General features: G+C 46.2%; 1 protein-coding gene across 2 annotated transcripts in view; it reads left to right on the top strand.

The window, feature by feature from the left end:
• LOC132578015 (poly(rC)-binding protein 3-like) overlaps nucleotides 1–26,065 on the top strand; it is a 421,925-nt gene that overhangs the window by 265,519 nt on the left and 130,341 nt on the right. The window contains exon 1 of one of the 2 annotated variants that reach the window (XM_060247819.1): nucleotides 15,573–15,633. The exons of the other annotated variant lie outside the window; for it this stretch is intronic. The gene's annotated coding sequence lies outside the window, so the exon portion shown is untranslated. Of the gene's footprint in view, nucleotides 1–15,572; nucleotides 15,634–26,065 lie in introns of those variants that run through there. 2 annotated transcript variants of the gene reach the window in all.

Here is a 26,065-nt window from a genome sequence, read left to right as displayed (position 1 = left end):
CTCTAAGTTGAGTAATTATATTCTTTTAAAACGCACACGTGTTCTCTCCGCATTCTTTGCTGCTAATTTTAAACTGTGCGAAATAATATTTTTCTCTAAGAATATCCAACATTTTCTCTCCCCCTTCCTTCCATGATCTCTGTGCCAGGCTCTGATAGAAAGAAGACGTCTGACTCTTGTCAGATGTTCAGTTTTTAATTTTTGTTGCTGCATCAGTGTGTAGCTTTTTGTTTTGCTGCTTGAAGGAAGCCTGCCTGAAATCTACTAGGGATAGGGCTTTCTCTGTAATGGCCCCTTCCTGGTGGAACCAGCTGCCGGAAGAGGTGAGGGCCCTGCGGGACTTTGCTCAGTTCCGCAGGGCCTATACGACAACCCTCTTCCAACTGGCCTATAACTAACCAGCATAGGAAATTGAGCGTAGTTCTATTAGATTTCTGCTGTTTTAATATTTTTAACTGTGTAAAATGCTTAATTTTAACTCTGTAAAATGCTTAATTTATTTTAATGTTGGATCTTATGTGTTGTGAGCCGCCCTGAGCCACCTTGGTGGGAAGGGTGGGATATAAATCATAAATAAACTAAACTAATAAACTAATCACTAACATTGAAGTGTTCATCTTGAGTAGGTTATCAGGCCAGCTTTCATAGTGGTTTCTCAAAGGAAAGGAGGGCAAGGATCACTTTCTGCCTTCAGTGCTGACTTTGTTGATGGTGTTTCCAGTCAACTGGTGGGGGTGACTAAGAAGGAAATAGGGTTGCCAATCCCCAGGTAGGAGCTGGGGATCCCCCAGTTTGGAGGCCCTCCCCCTGATTCAGGGTCATCAGAAAGCAGGGGGGGGGGAATGCCTGCTGCCCATAGGTTAATATGGAGAATTGATCTGCAGGTATCTGGGGCTCAGGGGGGCTGTTTTTTTTAGGTAGAAGCACCATATATTCCGGATAGCATCCAGTACCTCTCATCAGAACATCCTCCACGTTTCAAGAAGATTGGACTGGGTGGTCCAACTCTAGGAGCCTCCAAAAAAGGTGCCCCTATCCTTCATTATTTCCAATGGAGGGAAGGCATTTAAAGGGTGTGCTGGCTCCTTTAAATGTGATGGCCAGAATTCCCTTTGGAGTTGAACTATGCTTGTCACACCCTCACTCCTGGCTCCACCCCCAAAGACTCCTGGCTCCACCCCCAAAGTCTCCTGATTCCATCCCCAAAGTCTCTAGATATTTCTTGATTAGGACCTGGCAATCCTAGAAGGAAAGTTTGTGCTAGCACATTTGCATCTTGTGTATGTATGTGTAAGAAGTTTGTCTTCAAATATTGAAGCTATTATTTAGCTGTTCTTGTGGCTTCCAGATGCATGCATGATTTGTATTCCATGTGTATTTCACACGTGTTGAGCGTGTGTGTGTGTGTGTGTGTGCGTGCACCTGTTGTGTGTTGTTTTCCAGTAATTCAGACGTGTCATTTTCAATTAACTGTTTTCTTGCCAGAGTGGCTGTCTGGCTTCTGTCCGTAGCTGAATTAGCTGCTGGTTTGATGTTGGTTTAATGGCAGATTTTATAACCGGGAAGGAAACTGATAGGGCTGCTGACACAGGGCAGCCTCCCTCCTCTCTCTTCCAAAAAGACTGAAAAACTAATTTTGAACTGGTCTTCCCTGCTGGTGTTTGCTCAACGCTAGCAGTGGGTTTTGCATTCCCCTGTGAAACTGGGACTGCTGCTTTGCTTCTTGCAAAAAGGTCCTGGTCCGGGCAATTGAACGCAGCAGCGCTGGGCTGAAATAAGCACCGACGTGTCTCTTAAATTTGTATCTAATCTCTACAGTGCTAATGAGATTCCTCAGAAGGCATTTGGCTTGGCTGGGTTCCTTTAATACAGAGGGACGTCCGCCTGAGAAGCTGGCTCTCTTTTTCACCCTCCTCCCATATGGGGGACTCTCTTCCTCCCTTCTCCTCTGCAGGTTCTTCTTTTCTCCTGAATAGCGTCGCCAAGTCCCCCGCAGCCTCTGTTTTCATGCACGCGGAGCGATGATGTCACTTGTAAGTGACACCATCATGCCGGTGATGTTGCGTGCTGGCCGCTCTAGGAGCTTCCGGGAAAACTCTGATTTTCCCAGATGCTCTAGCAATTTGGGAGGGAAAACTCTATGGTGCCATAGAGTTTTATCTCCCAAATTGCTAGAGCGTCCAGGAAAACCATAGAGTTTCCCCAGAAGCTCCTAGAGCAGCCGGCATGCGACATCACCCATGTGATGACGCCATTTGCGAGTGACATCATCGTGCCGGCAGATTGGAAACCTCCAAGGTGGGGGGAATCCCCACCCAGCCCAGGAAGTTGGCAGCCCTACTCCTGAACTGTCTACAGGCATATTAATCCCCCCCACCCAAAACCATCCCTGGCTTAGTACTTCCTCCTGCTGCTGGATGCTGTTCTCCATTTTATTCTTACAACAACCCTGCAAAGTAGGTTCAGCTGAGTGTTTGTGACCGGCCAGCAAGCTTCTATGGCGGAGTGAGGATTCGAACCTGAGTCTCCCAGATTATGTTCTAACCACCACCCCAGCCCAGAGTGGATTCTTTTCTGCTTTATATAATCATGATATTGTACTAAATTGCCTTAATTAAAGTAACCAGTATGCATTGTCATATTAACACACATTATACAAGGAGTATCATTAAATGTAACCCAGAAATTTCAAAATAGCAATAAGGGATTTGATAGTAGAACAAAGTTGGAGTCCAGTGGCACCTTTAAGACCAACAAAGATTTATTCAAGGTATGAGCTTTTGTGTGCATTCACCAGAAAAGTAATTAAACTTTCTATTATGATTTAGTTTTGTTATTTCCACAGCAGTGTGATGAGCTATGAACGATTAAAACACCTTTCTTTTAAATCAAATTACTGCTAGGAGAGTTTACTGTGCAGATTATAATGTATTCGTTTAAAACTTTCCTGTGCCATCTTTCCACCCAAATACAGTGAACATTAAAATAGTAAAGCATTAGAGATATTAAAACAACATATAATATACAATATTTAAACACTTCAATAAAATATATTGCTACCTACTACTGGAAGAAGGGCCAATAACAGTTATTGGGGGCACACACAAACACACAAAAAAGTCTTCGCCCACAGGTGGAAGACAACAGTTGAGGGAGAGAGACATATCTTCTTGGAGAGGATGTTTTGACGCCAAGACCGAGAAGTCCCTCTCTTGTGTTGCCAAGGCATCCTGGCTGTTGTGTATCTGCTGTAGCTTAAGAACATAAGAACATAAGAGAAGTCATGTTCGATCAGGCCAGTGGCCCATCCAGTCCAACACTCTGTGTCACACAGTGGCCAAAAAAAAAAGGAGGTTCACAAGTGGGGCTAGAAGCCTTTCCACTTTCCCCCCCCCACCCCCCCAAGCACCAAGAATACAGAGCATCACTGCCCCAGACAGGTCCAATAATATGCTGTGGCTAATAGCCACTGATGGGCCTCTGCTCCATATTTTTATCCAAACCCCTCTTGAAGCTGCCTATGCTTGTAGTCGCCACCATGTCCTATGGCAGTGAATTCCACATGTTAATCACTCTTTGGGTGAAGAAGTACCTTCTTTTATCCGTTCTAACCCGACTGCTCAGCAATTTCATCGAATGCCCACGAGTTCTTGTAGTGTGAGAAAGGGAGAAAAGTACTTCTTCCTCTACTTTCTCCATCCCATGCATAATCTTGTAAACTTCTATCAAGTCACCCCGCAGTCGACGTTTCTCCAAGCTAAAGAGCCCCAAGCGTTTTAACCTTTCTTCATAGGGAAAGTGTTCCAACCCTTTAATCATTCTAGTTGCCCTTTTCTGGACTTTTTCCAATGCTATAATATCCCTATTTATACAAATGGTGAAATCAATGACGTTATGGTCACTGCTTCCAAGCGGTGCAATCACTTTTACATCCCTCACCAGGTCTTGGGCATTACTTAAGACCAAATCAAGGATCGGCCCACCCCTGGTAGGTTCTGTGAGCATCTGCAAAATAGCACAGTCATTGAGAGCATCTAGAAACTCAGTCTCTTTCTCTCGACCAGAACACATATTGACCCAATCGATCTGCGGGTAGTTAAAATCACCTATTATGACACAGTTTTTATGTTTAGCTACTATCTTTAATCCTTCCTTCATATTATAATCGTCCTCTGTCTTTTGATTTGGTGGGTGATAACAAATTCCCATAGTTAAATTTCCTTTTGGGCCCTCTATTTCGACCCAAAGCATTTCTAGAAGGGAATCTAATTCTCTGACCTCAGTCTTACTGGACTGTATACCCTCTCTGACATACAGAGCCACCCCACCTCCAACCCTTCCCTCCCTGTTCTTCCAATATAACTTATATCCAGGAATCACCGTGCCCCGCTGATTCTCCTCATTCCACCAAGCTTCTGAAATTCCCACAGTGTCTATGTTCCCCCCCAACACTAAACATTCCAACTCCCCAATTTTACTTTAAACACTTCTAGCATTTGTATACAAACATCTATAATTTCCCAGGCAAGTTAGTCCCGCAACCTTCCTCCTGCTGCCTCGAGAATTTGGCAGACAGTCCATACTGTTTGTTACCATCTCAGAGGACAACTCTGATCCATTACCCAGTAGAAAAGTAATAGCTAACCCTTCATCTCTTTGAGATGGTCCTCCTGAACCAGAGACATTTAATCTCCTGTCGGCTTTCCCCCAAGATTGAGTTTAAAAACTGCTCTGCCACCTTTTTGATCTTAAGCGCCAGCAGCCTGGTTCCTTCTGGGGACAAGTGGAGACCATCTCTTTCGTACAGCTCCCGCTTGTTCCAGAAAGCATCACAGTGCCTAACAAACTTAAACCCTTCCTCCCTACACCATCGTCTCAGACTTCTAATTTGTGCCTGTCTCTCCAGCCCTGCACATGGAACAGGTAGCACTTCTGAGAAGGCTACTTTGGAGGTCCTGGTGTTAAGTTTCCTGCCTAGCAGCCTAAATTTTTCCTCCAGGACCTCACGGCTGCATTTCCCCACATCATTGGTTCCAATATGCACCACGACCACTGGCTCCTCCCCAGCACTGTCTATCAGCCTATCTACAACACATGTAATGTTCGCTACCTTCACACCAGGCAGGCAAGTCACCATATGGTCAGTACAGCTGCAGTACTGCAGTCCTAAGCTCTGCTCATGACCTGAGTTCGAACCCCGGCAGAAGCCAGTTTTCATGTAGTCGGCTCAAGGTTGACTCAGCCTTCCATCCTTCCGAGGTCGGTAAAATTAGTCCCCAGCTTGCTGGGGGGAAAGTGTAGATGACTGGGGAAGGCAATGGCAAACCACCCCGTTAAAAAGTCTGCCATAAAAACGTTGTGAAAGCAATGTCACCCCAGAGTCGGAAATGACTGGTGCTTGCACAGGGGACCTTTCCTTTCCTGTCTACTTGCTTAAGGATTGAATCACCAACTACCAAGACCCCCCCCCCCTCCCTCCCTGCCCAGGGATGGTTCCTTGGCACAAAAGAATATCCACTCACCAAATGAAGAAGAGGTCCCTTCTGGGGGCGCATTCCCCTTATCCTCAGCACAGTGCCCTGTCCCCTCTCGACCCTCATGCTCCCTGGCAGCAACGAGGCTGCCATGTTCAGAGTGGGGCTCATCTAACATGTCCCCGAGAGTCTTCTCTGAGTGCCTAACTGACTGTTTCTGCTTCTCCAGGTCCACCACCTCGGCCTCAAGGATGCGAACTCATTCCCTGAGGACCAGGAGCTCCTTGCATTGAGCACGCACCCAAGACTTCTGTCCTGTGGACAGATAGTCATACATGTGACACAGTGCAAAACACTGGAAAGCCCCCACCCCCCTGCTGGCATTCTACCTTCATGATAGCTTTTTAAAATATACAGTCCCCCTTTAAATCCTGTTGTGTTTTTGTGGCTCTCCTTCTGGAGGGTCTACTTACCTTATTGGGAACACAAGGAATAGGTTCTACTTACCTTATCAGGAACACAAGAAAAATAGGGATCCGGGTTCCTGGTCCTTACAGAGCCCCCAGCCAAGAGCCCTTTAGCTCTCACCCTTGGGCTCGTGCCAAAGGCTCGCACATCTGGCAAGGTGCAGCTTAATAATGCAAAGAGGGTGGGGCCTCAGTCTGCCCCAGAAACTCAGCCACTTCCAGTCAATGAGCAACAATTACCTACAGCCCCCCCCCCAAACAAACAAACAGCAGTTCCCCAGCAACCACACAAATTCAGAAATTCTCAGCAATCACACAATCTCACAACTCAGACTCCTCAGCAATTTCCCCAGCTGTTTAGAAAGCCAATCCTAACCCGTATAGCACTTCTTATCCGCTCTCTCTCAGAGCTCTCTGAAATGGACTGGACTATCTTCAAGGGACTGGACTGTCTTCAAGGGTAGCATTGGTAGAATACATGGCAGTCATCTAATCTAGACGTTATCAGGGCATATAGATTATTTCTGCCCTAGGAGGGCCACAACTGGCTTACTGTAAAAGGGAGTCCTGGCCACTGCTGCCACCTCTTTGTGATCCAGTCGGAGGCCTGGGTACAGGAGCAAACCCAAGCTATGAACGTGCTCCTTTAGAGGAGTGCAACACCATCCAGAATAGGAGATATCCCAGTCCCTGGGTCGAACCTTCCCTTCACCAGTAGTGCCTCCATCTTGTCAGGATTACATTTCAGTTTGTTAGATCCCATCCATTCCAAAACTGCTTCCAGGCCTGTTCGTAGTTCCCAGAGCCTCCCCGGGATCTGCTGGAAGAGCAAGATAGAGCTGAGTGTCATTCGCATGTTGGTGGTAATGCAGCGCACATTTCCCATATGCTCGCCCATTGACTTTATGTAGCCTGGGGAACAAGATGGAGTCTTGTGGGACTCCGTAGGTAGGGTTGCTAAGTCCAATTCAAAAAGTATCTGGGGACTTTGGGGCGGAGCCAGGAGACTTTGGGGGTGGAGCCAGGAACAAGGGTGTGACAAGCATAATTGAACTCCAAGGGAGTTCTGGCCATCACATTTAAAGGGACAGCACGCCTTTTTAAATGCCTTTTTTCCATAGGAAATAATGAAGGATAGGGGCACCATTTTTGGGGCTCATAGAATTGGACCCCCTGGTCCAATCTTTTTGAAACTTGGGGGGTATTTTGGGGAGAGGCACTAGATGCTATACTGAAAATTTGGTGCCTCTATCTCCAAACATACCTTTCCCAGAGCCCCCAATACCCGTGGATCAATTCCCCATTATTCCCTATGGGAATCATTCTCCATAGGGAATAATAGAGTGCCCAGTAGATATTTCCCTCCCCCCCTTTCTAAAGCAGAGGGAGGGCCTCCAAACCAGGGAATCCCCTGCCCCCTCCCTCTCTCTCACACACAAACACTTACCGGGTCTTGTTCCTGCAGAACTTGACTTGATCTGAAAACGAAAGCAAAACAAAGGGAGGGGCCATTCTCCGAAGCCCTTCCTGTTTCCTGCTTCCTGCTCAGCCTTAAAGGCACATATTTTAAAAACGGACCTGCAGGAGCTCTAAAACTACATGGTGACTGTGGGGGGCGGGGCTTCCCCCGCTGGCCAGCTGGCTGGGGGCGGGGAGAAGCCTGTGAAAACGGGAGATCCCCCGCTGGGACCTGGGGATTGGGAAGCCTATCTGTAGGCCAGAAGTCAAAGGGTCAAGCAGCAGGCCAACCCTACACACTCGGAGACCTGCTTTCATGGTGTGCTCACACTACACTAAATAATATGTTTTACATCCAGATTTTTACTGTGTAAGGGTAGCAAAAATCTGGATGTAAAATGCATCATTTAGTGTAGTGTGAATGTACTGTCAATGTAGTAGCAAAACCACAGCAGAGCAGTGCTTGCCATTCCCGATGCTGAGGCAGTCCAGAAGGATACCATGATCTGTGGGATCGAAAGCTGCCAAGAGGTCCAGCAGAATTAACAGGGTCACCAACCATCCACCCAGGGCTCTTTTTGCGGCAGGAACTCCTTTGCTTATTAGGCTGCACCCCCCTGATGTAGCCAATCCTCCTGGAGCTTACAGGGCTCTTAGTACAGGGTCTACTGTAAGCCCCATGAGGACTGGCTACATCAGGGGTGTGTGGCCTAATATGCAAAGGGGTTCCTGCTACAAAAAAAGCTCTGTTTCCAGCTGTTTTTCTTCCAGTGCAGGTCATCCCTCCGGGCAACCAAAGCCATTTCGGCCCCATGATCAGGCCTGAAACCAGTCTGGAATGGATCGAAACAGTATCCTTCATTCAGGAATCTCTCAGGTTGCTCAGCCACCACTTCTTCAACCATCATTAGGTTAGTGTTTTCAAGACAAGGGATGAACAGAGGTGGTTTGCTATTGCCTGCCTCCATGTAACAACTCCGGGGTTCACTGGGAGTCTCTCATCCAAGTACTAATCAAGGCCGACCGTGCTTAGCTTCCAAGATCTGAGTACCGTATTTTTCGGACCATAAGACGCACTCCCCCCCCCCAAAAAAAAGGTGGGGGGAAAAGTGTGTGCGTCTTATGGTCTGAAGGTATGTACTTTCTGTGGGGGTGGGCGATCTGCTGCCTCTTCCTCCAATCCGGCGCTTCCCCCGCGCCTGCCTGCCTGGCTCCATCTTCTTCAGGCAAGCGCTGGGATCGCTCCACGTGGCCCCACCGCAAACCCAGCGCTTCGCAAGCGCCGGCTGCGGAGGGGGCAGCGTGCTTCCTCCTTGCCCGTGTGCCTGGCTTCAGCTGTGATGTTTAAAGCAAGCGCTGGAATCGCTCCCTCCCCCTTCTGATCCCAGCGCTTGCTTTAAACATCACAGCTGAAGCCAGGCACACAGGCAAGAAGGAAGCACCCGCCCCCTCCGCAATCCCAGCGCTTTGCGAGCCCTGGCTGTGGAGAGGGCAGCGTGCTTTCTCTTTGCCTGTGTGCCTGGCTTCGGCTGTGATGTTTAAAGCAAGCACTGAGATCGGAGGGCGGAGGGAGCGATCCCAGCGCTTGCTTTAAACATCACAGCTGAAGCCAGGCACACAGGCAAGGAGGAAGCACGCTGCCCCCTCCGCAGCCGGCGCTTGCGAAGCGCTGGGTTTGCGGTGGGGCCACGTGGAGCGATCCCAGCGCTTGCCTGAAGAAGATGGAGCCAGGCAGGCAGGCACGGGGGAAGCGCCGGATCGGAGGCAGAGGCAGCGGATCGTCCCCCAGGAGGAAGGTGCGTCCTATCCTCCGGAGCGCCTTATGGTGCGAAAAATGCGTACCATTTTGTGCTAGCCCATACCATTCTGGTCAGCATGGTCTCCTTTGCAGGGATGTTTAGAAGACTGCTGTGAAAAAAATATGTGAATGGTCCTAAATAAGCATTCAGTGGCTCATGGTCAGTTCTGAAAATGTGGTGAAAGTGCCATGATTGTCACACTGTTCAAATGCACCAACTGAACTGTTAGCTGGGTCTGGGGTTTTGAAGTAATTGAATGACCACATGGTTCTTTTGAAAGAAGGGAGTTTGGTGCAGGGAGAGGTTACATGGCAAATGGAGAACCGTGTGGCTCATAGCTGGAGATGTAGCCTGAGGTCAAAGTTTGCCCCACTGCATTTGGTCTCTCTGAGTATTGTCTGCCCAAAGATGTAATTTTCGACTCAGTGGCTTTCGGATAGCTGTTGAATACATTTGGCGGCTTTTATCCATGGCTGAATGTACAGCATTGCTAAAGAAATTTGATATGGTTTGAGAGAACTGACCGCCTCTGCAAACCAATTGTATTATAAGCATTTTGTGAAATATTTGCACATGTCTTTGTGAATGGCAGTCAAACCATTTCTTGTTATTTTTTGGCACCTACTACCTGGCTTGGTTTGTTGGCATTTTATTGGATGAGAGACTCTGAACAATTTGAACGTTTGAGTAGAGCTTTACTAGCATGATACTAAAAAGGTAAAGGTAGTCCCCTGTGCAAGCACCAGTTCTTTCTGACTCGAGTGGCGTCGCATCATGACATTTTCACAGCAGACTTTCTACAGGGTGGTTTGCCATTGCCTTCCCCAGCCAACTACACTTTCCCGCCAGCAAGCTGGGCACTCATTTTACTGACCTCGGAAGGATGGAAGGCTGAGTCAACCTGGAGCCGGCTACCTGAACACAGCTTCCTCCGGGATCTAACCCAGATCATGAGCAGAGCTTTGGACTGCAGTACTGTAGCTGACCACTCTGTGCCACAGGGCATGATACTACCAAATCATTGTTGTGTATGCGCTACTATGCCTAATGTGGATTGCTAGTTCCAACCTGGCTCATTGGAGCCTTTAGGACTGAGCCAGGGAACACTGAAACAATGGGAAGCAGGATCCAGATCTGTTTCCCCAGACCAATGGCTAGCCCCCTGCTCGTTCAACTCAGCCAATAACATTCTAGCATGGGAACTTTAAGTGTATATAGTTGGCCTTTTTGGCCCAGTTCCTGAATCTTAGTTTAACTGTTGCCATGCTGTAATCACAATAAAGAGCTGTGATCAATTCCACCTGAGTCTCCTCATGCATCGAACGCACTATTTAACAATTAACGCTTTCTGATTGACAACTGGGCGCTTGTTTGGGGAATCTAGCCAGGATAGGAGTAGCATATTAATTAGCCTGCTAATGTACAGCCAGAGTAGAAGAGAAACAATGTTAGATGCATTTGTACTTTTAATCCCCCCCACCCCCCGTGCACACACCTTAAATAACAAACTCAGGGTAAACAGTTTATGACATAAGTGGGTATCAGATGAACCTAATGCTCATAGCTTTAATCCAGGGATGGGGAACGTCCGTCCCAAGGGCCGTATACAGCCCTCAAGGTCACTTGGTGTGGCCCCCGGGGATTGCTGGACAGGTACATAGATTGCCATGTGGCAGCCTCCCTGGGGCTTGGCTGTCCAGTGAGGATTGTGGGACCCAGCTGTGCTGTGCAGCAGCCTCCCCAGGGCCAGGCAGGGATCACAGGGCCCAGATGTACTGTACGGCAGCCTCCCTGGGGCCTGGCTGGCCGGCCAGAATTGCTGCAGGGCCTGCAAAAGTTACTGTCACAGCTCAGTTTGCACTTGATTATCTCAGATGGTGTGGCCTAATATGCTAATGAGGGTGTGACCTAATATGCTAATATTAGGGGATGTGGTCTAATATGCTACTGAGTTCCAGCTGGACTTTTTCTACAAAAAAGCCCTGGACCTAGGCATTTGCCTAGGGCGGCGAGCCGTGAGTGTGTATGTGTGTGTGTGTGCCAAATTAGGCTCTCCCCACATGACTTCAAATAGAAAAACAATTATTTGCATTAATTTTGCTGGCCTGAATCATTCTGCCTTGGTGGAGCACTGTTTTTTAAGTTGATAATTTTTTATGGCCTGTAAATGATGTTATAAATATCCATATGGCCCTTGGCAGAAAAAAGGTTTCCCACCCCGGCTTTAATCCAATTTCTGAAAAAGCTTCCCCCCCCCCACCTCCCAGTGTCAGCGGAGGCATTTTCAATATCACAGTTACTGCTGAAATAGAGCGCTGTGTTCTGCTCAACCATTTGCCTGCCCAACTTCCTGATTAGTCAAAGATGTGTATCCATTTTAGCTCCTGTCATTTATCAAAGTATTGAAAAGGATGGGGGTGAAGTTGTACCTCACAGTGTAACAGCAACACATGTAGAAATGATTCAGGTGGGTAGCTGTGTTGATCTGAAGCGGCAGAACAAAGTTTGAGTCCAGGGCACCTTGAAGACCAACAAAGCTTAATTCGGCATATAAGCTTTCGTGCGCACTCACGATTCTTCAGTTAGAGTGAATGAATGAACTTTTTATTACGGTCATAGACCAATATAAAAACTATAACACATCATGTAAAAACCTTCCTAAACTACATAAAATACATAAAACTCTTCCACACCTATACAGGTCGGGGATAACTAAAATATAATTTAACCAATTTTAAAATCCAGAATCAGTTCAAATTAATATAAAATCCTTTAAATCATAATATATAAAATCGTTTATAACCTAAAATTCAAACAGGTCATACAAAACCTACAATTTCTTGTTTCTTAGTATGGAACTTCACAAGGTAATGGCAGAATTTAGCTAGAGATAGATGGACTTGCATCCACCAGAAGTTTCTCCAAACAGTGAAGCAAACTGTCCTCAACCATCATGAATAGGTGGTGGTGGTGGGGGGGGGGGGGGTTTAGTTTAGTTGCCAGGAAGAGCTAGTTAGTCAAAATGCATAAGTAACTGGGTGATTATAGCTGAGATTGGATTAAGGTGGCTGGTAAAATCTGTTAATTGCAGTAGATTAGCATACAAATACAAGATGTGAGTATAGGGTTGCCAAGTCCAATTAAAGAAAAATCTGGGGACTTTGGGGGCGGAGCCAGGAGACTTTGGGGGTGGGGCCAGGAGACATTGGGGGTGGAGCCATGAACAAGGATGTGACAAGCATAATTGAACTCCAAGGGAGTTCTGGCCATCACATTTAAAGGGACAGCTCACCTTTTTAAACGCCTTTCTTCCATAGGAAATAATTAAGGATAGGGGCACTGTCTTTTGGGGCTCATAGAATTGGACCCTCTGGTCCAATCGTTTTGAAACTTGGGGGGTATTTTGGGGAGAGGCACTAGATGCTATACTAAGAATCTGGTGCCTCTACCTCAAAAAATTGCCCCCCCCAGAGCCCCCAATACCCACGGATCAATTCCCTATTTTTCCCTATGAGAATTGTTCTCCATAGGGAATAATAGAGTGCCTAGTAGACATTTCCCTCACCCCCCCCCCACGCTTTCTAAAGGGGGGGGGAAGGGCCTCCATACCAGGGAATCCCCCCTCCCTCTCTCTCACACACAAATACTTACCGAGTCTTCTTCCCTCTGCCTGCTGTGAAAACTAAAGCAAAGAAAGGGAGGGGCCGTTCTCCGAAGCGAAGCCCTTCCTGTTTCCTCCTTCCTGCCCAGCGTTAAAGGAGCAGGCATTTTACAAACTGCTCAGGAGGTAACAGCATGAAGCCTCCAGGTATGTTCTCCCCCCCTCCACCCCCCCACCCCCCGCTTCCCAATTTTTGGAGAGCGGGAGATGAAGCTGGGAACCCAGAAGTCTCCCGCCAGAGCGGGAGGTTTGGGAAGCCTATGTGAGTACTAAGTTTGGGTCAAAGTGTGGTAAAAAAATTAATTTAGACACACTTCTGCTGTGCAGGCTGTGGCACCTTATTGATACTGATGGTTTAGCATCATTAAAACGCACATGGCGCTTCAGAGGACACCACAAGCAGAAAGGACTTCAGAGGACTGGCAGTCAAGAGGAAAACGTGGGAAGGGGCAGGGTGGCCACGTCGGCAGAGCTTCCTGGAGTCATCCCACCTCCTTCCTGTGTTTCAGATAAGATATACATTTTATATGTATATCTGCAACTCAGGTCTTTAACACAGGAGTTCCCACCCCTGGGCTATGGACCGGTACCTGTCTGTAGCCTGTTAGCAACCAGGCCGTTATAGTTATTTCATTATATATTAGAATGCAGTAATAATAATGATAAGAAGAAGACACTGGATTTATATCCTGCCCTCTGCTCCAAATATCAGAGTCTCAGAGCAGCTCACAATCTCCTTTACCTTCCTCTCCCACAGCAGATCCCCTGTGAGATGGGTGGGACTGAGAGAGCTCTCCCAGAAGCTGCCCTTTCAAGGACAACTCCTGCAAGAGCTGTGGCTGACCCAAGGCCATTCCAGCAGCTGCAAGTGGAGGAGTGGGAAATCAAACCCGTTTCTCCCAGATAAGAGTCTGCACACTTAACCACCATGCCAAACTAATGGAAATAAAGTGCACAATTGTATCATCCCAAAACCATTCCCCCCCCCCCCCACCACCACCACCCTGGTCCCTGGAAAAATTGTCTTCCACAAACTGGTCCCTGGTGTCAAAAAGGTTGGGGACCGCTGCTTTCACATATCCAAGAGTGGGCATTGAAATGTATTTATTTATTCAGTTTATACCCCGTCTTTCTCCCCAAGGGGGACCAAAAGTGGCTTACCCTATTCTCCTCTCCTCCATTTTATCATCCCAACAACCCGGTGTGACTGGCCCAAGGTCAGCCAGCCAGCTTCCATGGCATGAACAGGGATGGGAATTGAACCTGGGTCTCCTATATACCAATCCGACACTCTAACCGCTGCACCACTGCATTCACTCTTGGTGACTCGTTCTCACATGACTGAACGCTGTCCCCCTTCCCCCCATTACTCAAGAGCTTTTTTTTGTAGCAAGAACCCCTTTGCGTGTTAGGCCATGCCCCCTGGTGTAGCCAATCCTCCAAGGCCTTACAGGGCTCTTAGTAGAGGACCTACTGTAAGCTCCATCATTGGCTACATCAGGGGGGGTGTGACCTAGTATGCAAAGGAGTTCGTGCTGCAAAAAAAAGCCCTGCCATGACTGATATATGAATCGGTGTCTTTAGAAGGAAAAGAATGTCAACAAGAGTAGTACCTGGTGATGGATGAGAGTGAAAGCAGTTGCATTTATTTAGGTTTTGTCGTGCTTGAAGATGAAGATGATTGGGCGGGGGGGGGGGGGAGAAGAATGATTAAGTGAGGTTTCTCAGAAAAGGGAGGATTTGGAAAGAAACAGATGGAACAGTGTAGGACCTCTGAAAATACCCTTTTCAAAAGAAAAATCTCAATCATGGTTTGGCTTTATTTTTAAAAAGTAGCTGTTAGCAGCATGACAGCCGCCGTGCAAATCTGGGCACCGTGGCAGAGGGTTCGGTGCCGATTAGCGAAAGCTCAATCTTTTATGTATCATCATGTATCAGCTTCACAAAATTCGTGGCAGGCGATGAACTTCCCTGAGTCATCGCTCGCTTCCTTAGATATCTCGTACCTGAAGAAGTGAGCCGTGACTGCCGCAGATAGTCTTTGAGGTGCTGGCGGACGCTTGCTCTTTTCCACTGTTGCAGATGGACCGAGGCGGTCACCGGCCTCCATCTCTGTATCAACAGGGCTCCCTTTGGTGGAGAGGTGTCCCTTTCGACAGCAACCTTTGCAAAGGAGCCTAATTAGGGCCTGCTAATCCATCCTGGGCGCCTTCTGGGAGGGAGCTGACAGGTCCTCTGCGTGGGGTCGGTTCTCTTTTTCAGAGTCCCCGCCCGCCCCCTTCCCTCTCTCCAGGGTCCACATCTCTCTTGAGCTCTTACAGCTCAATTGCCGGAGGATGTGACATTCCAGGCCCTCGACAAGAGCCTTTGTTTAGCCATATTTATAGCAAAGGCGACTGCCCTGCCCTGTGGCTGCCCCTGCCCCTCCCCCTTCTTAAGCAGATTTGAGGCATGAGCTCCTCTCCTCTCATGTGGCACTAATTGAAATGATTGGGGGGGCTGTGAACTCATGCTGCCGAATTCTGGCTTATCTGCTGGGGGCTAAACCGGGTGGGGGTGGGGAAGGAGCCGGTGCACAGCTTTTCCCTCATTCCAGCAGGGCTCAGGACTAACCCGGCCATCTTTCCACCACCCAAGGAACGAAGCAGAGAGTCCACAGCATCCCAGCAGTTCCCCAACTTCCACAGGACAAGAGGGCCAACGTTGGCTCAGGGGGGGAATCTCCACGGGGAGCATTTTGCATGACGGGACAGGCTCCGGGATTCTCCTGCCAGGTCAGTCTCAATGCATCCAGTTTGGGTGGTTGTGTCGCCCAGGGTTTTGTCAGCACATCTGCTCTGTGGGCTAGGGTGGTGGTTGAGGCACACCGATGACATTGGCTCCCAGCCACAAGTCTGGAAATTGCAGGAGTCTCCTCTCTGTGATGTTGCGCCTCTGAGTCTCTGGCACTGCTGCCAGCTACTGGGCAGCCTCATGCTGAGGCAGTGGTGCTCTTGCCGAGGGTTTCCAGTCGCTAGAAGAGCGATTGGGGTTTTTCATGATTGTGAGCAGTCTTTGTGGGGCCAGGGCTGCCTTCAAATATGTGTTAGGAGCTGTCATCCGAGATGTGGTGCTTTTGCTGAGGTGAGTAACTCCTCGCTTCGCTGTTTTGCGTGAGGATTTGAAGGCTCCGTTTCGCCCCATTTGTAAGGCTCCTTAAAATGTTAACACCCGTCCAAGTCGGAAGAAAGAAAGCTTTTCATGAGCTCTTATGTGATTTGAAAGTAAAGAAGTCGGGGTGCTGCCGTCAGGAGGAGATGGGAAGCTGGAAGTGGTAGCGCCCACAGGAGAGTTTTACTTTTTTGGCGTTAAATGGGGATTATCTTCATCTCTTTCAGAAAAAAAAAATGCATCCAGATTAAAAACTGTCTCGTCTAATAAAACTTGTTCAAAATGGATGGCATTTTTAAAAAATAATCTCTGGGTTTGTGGATTTTGGCAGTAAGAGAGACTGCAACTGTTAACCAAGTTAGTATAATATATCTTGGCAGAATGTATGTTCTTTACGTATTGTGAGAATATTTTATATTACTACGATCTGTGTACTTTAATGTAGTTGGTTTTCACCTTAACATGTTGCTGCAATATAACTTCAAGTGTGCGTTTAATACTAGCAGGGTCAGTATAAGTGTGTATCTTTTAAAAAACAGAATTTATAGAGGCTTTAACTTCTGATCCTGCTAATTACGTTTTCTTCTGAGTGTAGCTTAAAGATGGAAAATTCCTGATCTCTTATTACGTCACCTAAAAAATAATATCTGTTGTTGGTTCCTTAATGCTTAATGTAGGATGCTGAAAATTTAAATTTAAAACACGATAAAAGTAAAAGAAAACACACCACTGTTTTACTGATTTTTGTAATCTCCTTTGTTTAAAACTATTTCAAGTATTTGACATCGTTTTTTAAAAAAAAGAAATTCTCCATGGTTAACGAAAAGATGAACACAAATCAGAATGTGAAGGCGATTTTAAAGCAGCAATAGCCAGCCATTTGGGACAAGAAAAATGTGACGTTTCTCTCATCTCTAATTATAAAAATGTTATAGATTCAAGTGGGTCATCATGTAGAAGCAGCAGAAAAAAGTTTGAGTCCTGTGGTACCTTTAAGACCAACAAAATGTTATTCACGGTAGAAGCTTTTGTGTGCAAGCACGCTTCTATAGAAACAGTGAAACAGAATTTCCTCAACCATTACATATAGAAAGGGGGGGGGGGGGGTTTAGTTGCCATGAAGAGCTAATTAGAGTCAAAGAGACAGAAACAAAACTGGAAATTACCAGCCCATAAATAATAAGTTTGACTTATATGGTAGCCATTTGTTTGGGTTCGGTTCTGGGGCAAAATCAATGAGGGAAATAAATATATCAAAATTGAAGATTGTTGTATCCTTAACGGTAGAATGCTGAGAGTAATTAATTGAGACCATACAAAAATATTATGTTCTGCATTCAGTCCGTGTTGGCCTCTTGCGGCGAAGAGTGATTTTTTTTGTCTTTTGTGGGGATAAGAGAGAAAATGAACTGATTTCAAAATAGAGCAATGGAACATCTTACACCCCTAGATATGTAATTCGAGTTCCACGTGTTTTATTGTGCAGCAGTAAAGCCTCAAAACAGTTTGACTTTTTGTAAAACTGGCATTACTCTTCACATCAGTGTGTCAAAAATAACTAAAAAGGACCAAAAACAAAAATGACCCAAAGCTGTGTAAACAGCAAAACTCAGCGGCATGTTGTGGTATGCATTTGTCATGGGAATAGTATTTTCATGCCAGCCATCTCAATAGTGTTAGTATATAATAATTTTTGTTGGCTTCTGTAAAGAAATCCCGTTGTGACATTCTCTCCGTGTATGTCCCCCCTATATTGTATAACTGCTTTTTGTTTAGCTGTTGGAAAGTTTGATTTTTTTTTTTAATGAGACAAAATTGAGATAATGTTTTGGTAAGCTATTGTCCTTTTCGGTGTTGTTGGATATTTTAAAGCACGGTTGATGACCACTGACAAAAATTAGCTGAACTTTAACGTCACAAAAAGCCATCAACAGCCTGTGTCCTACACTGATGCCAACAGCTTTAAAAGGAACAGGACAGTAGGATTCAAGAAGGACGGGTCATGGAAAAACTCCTTCTTTCTGAGGGATTGTTGTCCTCTCTCAGAGATGAGTGATGCTCTCAAGGTGTAATCAGCTGGGGACGCAGGTGAAGTGGTAGACAACTAGGTTTCTCTTACTAAAGCTTGGAGGGAGAAATAGCTATCTGCTTAGATCTACTTAGAGTGCACTCCACAGGCAGAAAGATCTCTCTATTTGGAGAATTGGTCTGTGTGGTGCCAGACAGATGCTGCATGCCCAGAAAAAAAAGCAACGGGATACTTGTTATTAATAAGAGAAGTTTTATCAGCTGAGGAGGTGGAAGGCCCAAGTAGAAAACACCTCGTGTGAAACTGTTAGAAGAGCATGTTGACTTCTGGCTAAGAGGGTTGGACAGCCTTCAGAAAACTTCATTATTTCTGCTGATTAACAAAAGCAGTTGTTGCAGGCTGTAAAATGAAAATTGCGCTCCTTGTTAACATTAAGCTTTTAATCTTTAAGAAAAAGTGCAGCATTTTGCAATGGCATTATTTATTTGTGTGAAAAATGTGTAGCTAACGCTTTTCAAAACAGTAGACAAGAAGTTAGCAATGTGACAGTTTAATTCAAATAAAACTAAACAATAAAGCAGATACTAGAATGGTGGAAGTTTGAGACTCATAACCTCTATTATATGCAGTTTGGGGAGTGTGAAGGAAAAATCTTCGGTTATCTTGAGAATGACAGCAGGGAGAAACCCAAATGCACTCCCTATGAAAGGAAACTGCAATGGATTTGGTTTGTTAAAAAAATAAATAAACCAATATTCATGACAAAGCTCAGAACTGGGAAAGGCGCATCCATGTACAGTCAACAGGACATACAAAACACAGTGTCGTGGCATCAAGATGCACATTTTCAGTGTTATTGGCTAAGGCTGCTATCCTAGAAGATCACTTTAGACCTGACAAAACAAATGATTCAAAATATAAGGCTGTGGTAATCAATTATGATTGCCTTAAGGTTTGCTTCTTAGATATTTTGATCTAAGGAGATTTTTTTTTCCTGCCCCTGTTGCTGTCAATAAGAAAAAATCAACAGGAGAAGGGGAAATGGGTCACTTGGGTTTTAGGATTAAGCGGTAAATCCTGAGGAGATAAGGTTGAGCTGAGAGGCTAAGGTTTATGCTGTCCATTTAGTTAATGAGGGGTGTTTTTTTAAAAAAGATGGTGTGTGACAGGATGGGGGGGGGGGGTGCCGAACTGTGCTTTCTGATAGATGTAGGACCAGCATTTTAAAAAAAAGAAAAAGAAAGAAGTGAAGAGGGCTTCAGTTTTAAAAATGCCAGCATGAACAAAGTAAGTCTGAATTAAAATCTAGAATATTTAGCATCATATGTCACAAGGAGGACCTGAGAATGCAGTGGGCGACAGCGATTGTGAAAGACATCCATGAGCAAAGACGCTATTGTTCGACACAATTTTTTTTCTGACTGATGGAGTCATATTGACATTGGCATGACTGAAGTTACTTCCAAATCACTGTACGTACAGAGAATTCCGGGTTTTTTCTTCCCTACGTCTCTGCTCAGATTAACAGCCTCGCGTTATTGTCCAGTTCCTCTTGGATATGTAGAAAACTCCATGCTCTGCCCATTGGAGCATATCAGAGATATCTTTGGCATTGTTTACAAGATGGCCACTTTCTGAAGTAAAGGAAGATCTATGAGGGCTTTTGTCCGAGGGTTCTCTGTTCAATTAGAGTTGATGCCAGTTCTACTCCTAGTGGTAGCAGTAGTGTCGGTATTTGACATTTATTATTTATTTATTTGTTTGTTTGTTTGTTTATTTAGGTTAATTTATATTCCGCTCTTTCCCAAATGGGCTCAGGGCGGATTACACACAGATAAACCAAGCAAATACAATACAATAAAACCAATAAAATACAGTTAAAACAGCATCATAACACAGTACAATATAGATAGATCCAAATAGACAGCCGTGTTGGTCTGAAGTAGTAGAACAAAATAGGAGTCAATTGCACTTTTAAGACCAACTTAGCGTTATTCGGAACGTAAGCTTTCCTGTGTGCATGCACACTTCTTCAGACGAGGAATGAGGTACAGTAAGCAGAGCCACATATAGCTGGTGGGGTTTGGAATGCCAAGTGGTACAAAGTTAAAAACCAATAGCAGAATAGTAAAATTAACAAATTCAGAAAACCTTTGATCTGGGTTGCATTAGCGTGGGAAACCATAAAACAGTAACATGTCAGAATGTGAGAATGCCTGTTAATTATGCTATTGCTAATAACCCTGCGTCAAAAAGAAGGCATTTCTTTCCCAGAAGTTTTTCCTGTCCAACTAATTTACCTTTTAACATGTAACATAAATGTATACATCATTCTAGTTTTCTTTTAGGAAAAAATACATTAAAATATAGTAGAAGATGGGTTTAATATATGTAATGAGATAAACAGCCAATATCCTTAGTCTGAGTATGTCAATACAAAAGCATTATTCTGATACACTATCCTAAAAGAGAAATACATTGGAATACTGTGGATATATAGTATTGGTGAAAGTGGATTTAGCATCTGTGATGAGATAAAAAACCAATATCCCTGTTCAGTCCTGGGGAGGTGTTTGTTCCAAGTTTCATAATAATTTGTAATTCAGCAATTTCTCTCTCCATTCTGTTTTTGAAGTTCCTCAAACAGCTACTTTGAGGTCACCCATTGAATGCTCTGGAAGGTTAAAGTGTTCCCCGACAGGTTTCTCAGTTCTGTAATTCCTGATGTCAGATTTGTGTCCATTTAAACTTTGGTGGAGGGTTTGTCCTGTTTGCCCTATGTAGAGAACTGAAGGGCATTGTTGGCATTTAATGGCATATATAATGTTGGAAGATGAGCAAGTGAATGAGCCTGAGACGGTGTAGTTAATGCTGTTAGGTCCAGTGATTGTGTTGTCTGGGTGTATGTGGCAGCAAAGTGGGCACTTGGGTTTATTGCAAGCTCTGGTACCAGTGTCCATGCTCAGATGAGATGTTGTATTGTTGTGGGTGAGGAGTTGTTTGAGATCAGGGGACTGTCTGTGTGCAATAAAAGGTTTACCCCCCAGTACTTTTGAAAGAGAGCTGCCACTATTCAATGGAGGTTGTAAATTGTTGATGATACATTGAACTGTTTTCAGTTGAGAGTTGTGTGTGACCACTAGTGGTGTTCTGTTATTGTATTTTTTGGGTTTGTCTTGTAACAGGTTTTCTCTGGGTATCATTCTGTCTTTGTTAATCTGTTTCCTGACTTCATTAGGTGGGTACTTTAGTTCCAAAAAGGTTTGTTGTAGATCCCTCAGGTGAGAATCTCTGTCAGCAGGACTGGAGCAAATGCGGCTGTAGCATAGAGCCTGGCTGTATACAATGGATCGCTTGGTATGTTTGGGATGGTAGCTGGATTATGGGCCTAGCTATCTTGCAGGACGGTTGTAAGATTTTGTTGACTGAAAGTTTCCTTGAGCTGCCATAAGCTCTGAAGAAGGTTCTGGACTGCCAAAAGCAGTTCTTACCTGGAGGTCCTTAATGCCCACCACCTACTCAGTAGCTCATCCTGTGTTGTTGTTGTTCAGTCGCACAGTCAAGTCTGACTCTTTGCGACCCCATGGACAAAGTCACGCCAGGCCCTCCTGTCTTCCGCCATTCTCCGAAGTCTGCTCAAATTCGTGTTTGTTACATCAGGAATGCTGTCCAGCCATCTCATCTTTCGCCGTCCCCTTCTTCTTTTGCCTTCTGCCTTTCCCAGCATCAGGGTCTTCTCCAGGGAGTGCTCCCTTCTCATTTGGTGGCCAGAGTATTTGAGCTTCAGCTTCAGCCTCTGACCTTCCAGGGAACAGTCTGGGTTGATTTCCCATAGGACTGACTGATTTGATCTTCTTGCTGATTTGATCTTTCAAGGGACTCTCAAGATTCTTCTCCAGCACCACAGCTCAAAAGCATCTATTCTTCTGTGCTCAGCCTTCCTTATGGTCCAACTCTCACAGCCATACATTACTACTGGCGCTAAATGAGGGACAGTGAAGGACAGCGTTACATGAAGATTGTCTGTGTGAAAGCTGCCCTCAGCATTCTGGGTTTAAAGAAATAGTTCAATTGCAGTTTCCCTTGTACCTTCTGGTCCTTCAGGGGAGCAGTCCTAACCGGTTCCCTGCTCCTTACAGGCCTGAACCACCGGCTAAACTTCCCTTTTAGGAACTCATGTTTAAGACTGGTTTCTTGGGAGCTGAATGCTTGGGGTACTAACTGCCTACCTTGAATAGCCCATTTTTCATAAAGACAGTATGCTCCTGTGCCTGTGTATTTACTGCACTTAAACCCAACCTTTCTCCCCAGTTGGGTCTAGAATTGCTCCTCAGTTTGGCCTCACAACGACCCTGTGAGGAAGGTTAGGCCAAGGGTGTATGGATGGGCCTGAAGTCACCCAGTGAGCTTCCACGGCAGAGGGATAGGGTTGCCAATCCCCAGGTGGGGACAGGGGATCCTCCAGTTTGGAGCCCCCCCCCCACTTCAGGGTCATCAGAAAGTGGGGAGGGGAGGGAAATGTCTGCTGCAAGCTCTATTATCCCCTATGGAGAGTTATTCCCATAGGAAATAATGGAGAATTGATCTGTGGGTATCTGGGGCTCTGGGGGGGGGGCTGTTTTTTTTAAGATAGGGGCATCACATTTTCTGTATATCAGCCAGTGCCTCTCCCCAAAATACCCCACAAGTTTCAAAAAGATTGGACCAGGGGATCCAGTTCTATGAGCCCCAAAAGAAGGTGCCCCTGTCCATTATTTCCTCTGGAAGAAAGGCTTTTAAAAAGGTGTGCGGTCCCTTTAAATGTGATGGCTAGCCTAGAACTCCCTTTGGAGTTGTTATGCTTGTCGCACCCTTGCTCCTGGCTCCACCCCCAAAGTCCCCAGATATTTCTTGAATTGGATTAGGCAACGCTACAGAGGGAGGATTTGAATCTGCCCTAGTTTGACTCTGACACTCTCCCCCACAATACCACGTTGGGTCTCAAACAGTATTCCAGAACTTTCCTTTGTGGCAGAAGTCAGCTTTGTTTTCCACAGGCCGCTGAAGGCGGAGCTCCTCTCCACAGCCAGTTTTTCCTCGGAAATAGTGCTGTCATAAACTAGCTGACTGGAAGGGCCTCAGGCTCTGTCTGGGCTTATTATTTTGTATCCTGCCTTTCTGCCCTCACCAGGGCCAACAAGGCAGCTGACATTTTAAGATATACATAATAAAAATACATTTTTGTTCAGTTTGTTTTAGGGTTGCCAAGTCCAATTCAAGAAATATCTGGGGACTTTGGGGGTGGAGCCAGGAGACTTTGGAGGTGGACCAGGAGACATTGGGGCGGAGCCAGGAACAAGAGTGTGACAAGCATAACTGAACTCCAAGAGAGTTCTGGCCATCACATTTAAAGGGACAGCACACCTTTTTAAATGTCTTCCTTCCATAGGAAATAATGAAGGATAAGGGCACCTTCTTTTGGGGCTCATAGAATTGGACCCCCTGGTCCAATCGTTTTGAAATTTGGGGGATACTTTGGGGAGAGGCACTAGATACTATATTGAAAATTTGGTGCCTCTACCTCAAAAAACAGCTCCCCCAGAGCCCCCGAAACCTCCAGATCAATTCCCCATTATACCCTATGAGAAGACGTTTCCCTCTCCACCCCCTCCCCCCCCCCCCCGTTTCTGGGAAATCTGATGCAGGGGACAGAACTCACTCACCTCCGGAGGTGCAAAGGCACATGGTCCTTTGGGGGCATGGCTGGGCTCCCCTCCCTTCACCGGCCAGCTGACTGGGGGCGGGAAGCAGCCTGAGAAAACGGAAGAGCTCTGGCTGCCGTTCTCCTCCCTCCCCTCCCCCCGCTTTCCCTTTTATGGCCAGCGGGGGGAGGAGGCTCCAAATCTGGAGTCTCCAGGCCTAGCGGGGGATTTGGGAACCCTAGTTTGTTTTGCCATCGAGTTGCAGCTGGCTCCTTGCAACCCTGGAGGATTTTCAGGGCAAGAGATGCCTGCCTCTGCGTAGCAACCCTGGGCTTCCTTGGTGCTCTCCCATCCAGAAAGGAGCCAGGGCCAACCCTGCTTGGCTTCCAAGATCCAACGAGATCAGGACAAAGACATAAAAACAGCAATTAAAACATTGGTAGGAAAGAGAGATGGCTGCGGGAATGCCAAATGAAACAGAAAGACCTTCACCCACTTGCAGAAGATGGCAATGGAAGGGGACATGAATCTCCCTGGGGAGAGAATTCCACATCTTTGGTGCCATGACCAAGAAGGGCCTCTCTTGGGTTGCCACTCATCTGACCTTAGAAAGAAGGCTTGTCAGTTTCCAGGTCTGTGTGGGGAATCCCTCAGTTTTTCAGGTTCTTCCCTGCCGCCAGCCAGCTGGCCAGGGGGGGGGGGGGAGCCCCACCCCAACAGTCACAATGTGCCTTCAAACCTCAGCAGGTTTAGAAGAGGCTTCAATTGTTTGTGTTTCTGAATGTGTGTGTGTGCCTTTAAATCTGGCAAGAGGAAAGCTGTAGGGGGTAGGGCAAGCAGACAGAGCCACAGTGCTCTCAGTCCCTCTGTTTGTTTGGAGGAAAACTTCACCCCCTAGGCTGTTCTTTCATTTTCCTATTAGTCTGAAGAAGATGGTGGAAATACAGCAGATGGTTATATTCAGCAACTCCCGTGAGTAAATTGCCCCAGTGATATCACAAAAATGGGAGTGATTGCTTGTTAATTGTGTTGATTTTGGCTGCTTTGCGAGAGTGTGTGTGTTCACTTTCATTTAGTGGAAGTGTAGCTGCTGGGGGACGAGGAAATGAAGTCTGTATTCAGGGAAACTGCACTGCTGTATTTTTATTTATTTATTTTAGGGAATGAGAAAGTCTACCCTCAAAATCCCCAGATATTTTCTGAGTTGGATCGGGCAACCCTATGAGAAGGTGGGGGCACCTGAATCAGTGCCTCTGATGATGGCTATAATGGCCAGGTGGGTTCATAAGGGACAGTACAGTAGCCCATAGGTCATTGAACGCTGTTTCCTTCCTTCTGGGAAGGCTCTGTGGGAAAGAGGCATCCAAAAGCCACACTTTCCTGGAGGCTCCTGGGAACAAGCAGCCTCAGTGTGCAAGACCTACTTACTACTTTAGGGAGCTTCTTTGTTTACAGCTTTGGGGGTCCATTAGGGATTTGTAGGGCTGCCATATGGGTTTCAGTTTCCACACTCGCAGAACACTTGGTAATGGACTCATTTTGCCTCTAGAGACATTGCATTTGATAGATGGGTGCTCCCGAAGGTACCAACTCGTTCAGTTAGACTTTGTGATCTCACCTGGTTCTCTGCCTATGGAGATGGTTCTCTGGAATGTCCCAAAGGTTCTAGAACAGCTTTCTGCCTGTTAGGGGCACAAGGCATTTTGTTAAGCCCATAAATGGCAAATACATTGCCATTTTCTGGATTTTAGGTATGTGGGGGGAGGGCAGGAGGGAGGAACTCTTGATGTAATAATCCTGTATTTCTGTGTTTTCAGTGCTGCAATTGTTACTCCTTCAGGTTTAGGGGTTTCTGGTTTTTTTGCAAACTGCTTTTTTCCCATCTGTGCTTGAGAGTATCACACTCTCTGGTGGGGTGTCCTGTTCAGTTTTGTATGTTTTGGGGGTCCCCTGCTATGGTGGTGCAGTCTAAGAGGAGGAGAAGGGAAGTCAGTGAAGAAGTTGGCAGTGCCTTCTAGACAAATGGAAGGCCAGCAGTTCTAGAATGCCCTCTGATTCTGTTTGGAGTACAAAACTTTACGGTAGCCCTGACCTAGATGGTCCAGGCTAACCCAGTCTCATCAGATTTTGAAAGCTAAGCAGGGTTGGACCTAGTTAGTACTTGAATGGGACCAAGGAAGTCCTGGTTTGCTATGCAGAGGCAGGCAATGGCAAACCACCTCTGGATGTCTCTTGCCTTGAAAACCCCACAAGCGGTCAACATGAATTACCAGAAATTACCATCACCAGAAGGAAGAAGATGAAGAAGATATTGGATTTATATCCCGCCCTCCACTCTGAAGAGTC

Source organism: Heteronotia binoei, chromosome 10 (assembly GCF_032191835.1).
Source record: "Heteronotia binoei isolate CCM8104 ecotype False Entrance Well chromosome 10, APGP_CSIRO_Hbin_v1, whole genome shotgun sequence".
NCBI lineage: Eukaryota > Metazoa > Chordata > Lepidosauria > Squamata > Gekkonidae > Heteronotia > Heteronotia binoei.
The sequence above is the reverse complement of the archived record's forward strand: the minus strand, read 5'-3'. Positions and strand labels throughout refer to the sequence as shown.